The 4,163-nt window shown below is 38.4% G+C and overlaps 1 pseudogene; it reads right to left on the minus strand.

The window, feature by feature from the left end:
* Positions 1-1,628: 1,628 nt before the first annotated feature.
* LOC146039852 (5S ribosomal RNA) lies at positions 1,629-1,751 on the minus strand (annotated as a pseudogene).
* Between the last annotated feature and the right edge of the window lie 2,412 nt (positions 1,752-4,163).

Genomic DNA, 4,163 nt, shown 5'->3' on the forward strand with positions numbered 1-4,163 from the left:
CGCTCGGTGCGCCGGCGGGGGCTCCAGGACGGCATAAAAAGGTATGTGTTTGTTTGTATCACTTGTTAATCTCTGCACCTTGATAAAGGGACCACTAGGTTCCGAAACGTTGGGACACTTATCCAGCTGCTTCTGTGTCATTATTTGTGAGTGCCGCCGTCCACCAGTATCCTGCATATATATATATATATATACATATACATATATATACACATATACATATACATATATATATATATATATATATGTGTATATATATATATATATACTATGTGTGCTGGTCCGCACTATAGGAAACCAAATAAATTATTTTATAAAAGGTGGTCTAAAACACGGTGAAATAAAATATTGATAAAAAAGTCTAAACTATGGATAAAAAATGTCAAGAGGTACGTATAAAAACATAAACATTTATTTAGACAAAAATAGACAACATGTCCCTTTAAAAAATACAGACAATTAAAAAATATATATTCTAACCTAAAAAATTCGTATAAGGTGAAATAAAAAAGAGTAGCTTAACTTGTAGAGATGAGACAGGAGGGCTAGTGAGTCCCAACGCGTTTCGTCCTTCTGACTTTATCAAGGGGTGCAAGTAGACTGAGGCTAGACCTATATTTATACTGATACATATCCTGTTTCTAGAGTGACATCACTTCCTGTCAATAATTAACTACATACTGAAAAACGGGGTGAAAGACTATACCTATAATTATCCCCTATGCCTAATAGGGTGGGGCGCTATAGTGGTACTAAAATAAAACAAGCAGATTTCGTATACATAAAGTAGAACTGTTTAACAGGCTAAATTGGATGTGTGCGCGGCACTTCCGCCACACATCCGGTGTCCGGGTAGCGCTACTGCGCATGCGTCTGCGTCTGGTTCATATGAATGCCAGGCTTCTGAGAGAGGTACTCTTCTGCGCTACTGCGCATGCGCCTGTGACGTCCGGGTTCTCTAGTTGTTCAGACGGCGTCTTCAGACTGTGTCCGGTGTCTGTATTCTCCGTTATGTTAACTGCACAGTTCTTACTGCGGCGGCCATTTTCATGTAGGCTGCTGGTACTTTCGTATGCTCAGGACTTGCGGTGGCCATTTTCTAAGCGCTTTTACTTGTGGCAACATGGAATAGGATGAAAAGAGATACGTAAATAGACTTATAAAGACAGGCTGCATTGCTGTTATATATGATTCATACATTAAAGTGACTGGTTTAGCGGGCAATAATCATTTCCAGGTATTAACCATGTAAAATACAGGATATCCATAGTGTGGATAATGAGAGTGACAAGTGCACTAGATATATAGAAATAAAACGTTTTTAAAGTGACAGGTGCATAAAGTGATAAGTGCACAAATTAAGCAGTGCTTAATGATTATATCAATTGGTGGGTGTACTGAAAGTGATGAGATCATAAATAATTCAAGGGTAACAATTTAATTATATATAGGCTTTATTTAGTGAATAGCTAATCGCTAAGAACCTAAATGACATACAGTGTAAAATATACAGTGTTTAAGTAAAAAAAAAATAATAATAATAATCTACCTAGTGATTAGTAACCTCCCTCGGATACCGCAATATATTTTATATTATATATGTGCCAACGGCCAAAGTTCACCGGCCTAAACTACAGCACTGAATTTTCCCGGGTGGTCTCCCATCCCGGTACTGGTCCAGCCCAACACTGCTTAGCTTCCAAGATCGGACGAGATTGGGCGTATACCAGTAATGTGGTGTGACTGTAGCAGCGTGAACAGGTCAGATGCAAGGTCCTCCAAATGGGTGGTTCTCGAGGGAGGGTATTCTAAAGTGATAGTGCTTGGTTCAATAAAATTACAAGGGTGCAAGATGGCGGCGAATAGAAAGATAAAAAGATAAAAAGATAGGACCTTATAAAAATGGGGCAATTTCGTAACTTTCATTAAAACCGTCTGGATACATGGTTTTCAGTTCAAATATCCAGAACATTTCTCTTTGTGAAAGTTTATTGGCTAAGTCGCCTCCTCTGGGGCCCAGTCTCACGTGTTCGATTGCCTTGAAGGTAAGTCCTTCTGGGTTGGCATCATGATGAGTCTGGAAGTGTTTATAAATCGCATGGGTATCCACTTTGTTCTTAATGTTCCTACTATGCTCTTGTATACGTAGTTTGAGAACTCGTTTCGTTTTGCCCACATATTTTAAGTGGCAAGGACATTCCAGCAGATAGATCACCGAAGTTGTATTACAGTTTGTAAAATCTTTGATTTTGTATTCCTTACTGGTATCAGAGTTCGTGAAACTTTTCCTGTTTGGGTGTACATGTTTACATATGTTGCATTTACCGCACTTATATGTTCCTTTGCACTTAGGTCCTGATGGTTTCTGGTCATCTTTTGCGGTTAGGAGACTGGGTGCGAGAATGTCCTTCAGATTTCTGGATTTCTTGAAGATCAATGCAGGGCGAGGGGGGAGAATCTCTTTGAGTATTGGATCCATTAAAAGAATATTCCAATGATCGTTCAATGATTTTCTTATTTTTGGTTCATGTTGGCTAAAGGTGGTTATAAAGGCTGTGGAGTTGTTCTTTTCATTTGGTGTTGTTTTATACTGCAGGAGTTCCTCTCTGTTTGTGTTTTGAATTCTTGATGTTGCTTGTTGTAGTATATTTTGGGGGTAGTCTTTCTCTTCGAACCTTTTCTTATATACTTCTAGTTGTTTTGTACACTCATCCTCCTTACTGCAGTTCCTCTTTATCCTGTGGAACTGGGAGTAGGGGATATTTTCTTTCCACTTCCGTTGGTGGTTGCTTTTAAAATGTAAATAACTGTTAGTGTCCACTGTTTTGACGAAATTGAGTGTATTTACTGACGTTTTATTCATACCAATCACGTTTTTAAAAATAATGTCAAATTTTATAAACGTTATATAGATGACATTTTAATTGTGTGGGAAGGCACTGAAGAAACCTTTGAAGAATTCTTGAAATACATAGGAGGTAACCAGTTGAACTTAAAATTCACATCAAATTTCAACAGAAATCAAATTGAATTCCTGGACCTCATTCTACAAGGGAAAATAAGTCAGTAAATACACTCAATTTCGTCAAAACAGTGGACACTAACAGTTATTTACATTTTAAAAGCAACCACCAACGGAAGTGGAAAGAAAATATCCCCTACTCCCAGTTCCACAGGATAAAGAGGAACTGCAGTAAGGAGGATGAGTGTACAAAACAACTAGAAGTATATAAGAAAAGGTTCGAAGAGAAAGACTACCCCCAAAATATACTACAACAAGCAACATCAAGAATTCAAAACACAAACAGAGAGGAACTCCTGCAGTATAAAACAACACCAAATGAAAAGAACAACTCCACAGCCTTTATAACCACCTTTAGCCAACATGAACCAAAAATAAGAAAATCATTGAACGATCATTGGAATATTCTTTTAATGGATCCAATACTCAAAGAGATTCTCCCCCCTCGCCCTGCATTGATCTTCAAGAAATCCAGAAATCTGAAGGACATTCTCGCACCCAGTCTCCTAACCGCAAAAGATGACCAGAAACCATCAGGACCTAAGTGCAAAGGAACATATAAGTGCGGTAAATGCAACATATGTAAACATGTACACCCAAACAGGAAAAGTTTCACGAACTCTGATACCAGTAAGGAATACAAAATCAAAGATTTTACAAACTGTAATACAACTTCGGTGATCTATCTGCTGGAATGTCCTTGCCACTTAAAATATGTGGGCAAAACGAAACGAGTTCTCAAACTACGTATACAAGAGCATAGTAGGAACATTAAGAACAAAGTGGATACCCATGCGATTTATAAACACTTCCAGACTCATCATGATGCCAACCCAGAAGGACTTACCTTCAAGGCAATCGAACACGTGAGACTGGGCCCCAGAGGAGGCGACTTAGCCAATAAACTTTCACAAAGAGAAATGTTCTGGATATTTGAACTGAAAACCATGTATCCAGACGGTTTTAATGAAAGTTACGAAATTGCCCCATTTTTATAAGGTCCTATCTTTTTATCTTTTTATCTTTCTATTCGCCGCCATCTTGCACCCTTGTAATTTTATTGAACCAAGCACTATCACTTTAGAATACCCTCCCTCGAGAACCACCCATTTGGAGGACCTTGCATCTGACCTGTTCACGC

The sequence above is a fragment of the Crinia signifera genome, chromosome 9 (genome assembly GCF_055691185.1).
Source record: "Crinia signifera chromosome 9, ASM5569118v1, whole genome shotgun sequence".
Classification (NCBI taxonomy): domain Eukaryota; kingdom Metazoa; phylum Chordata; class Amphibia; order Anura; family Myobatrachidae; genus Crinia; species Crinia signifera.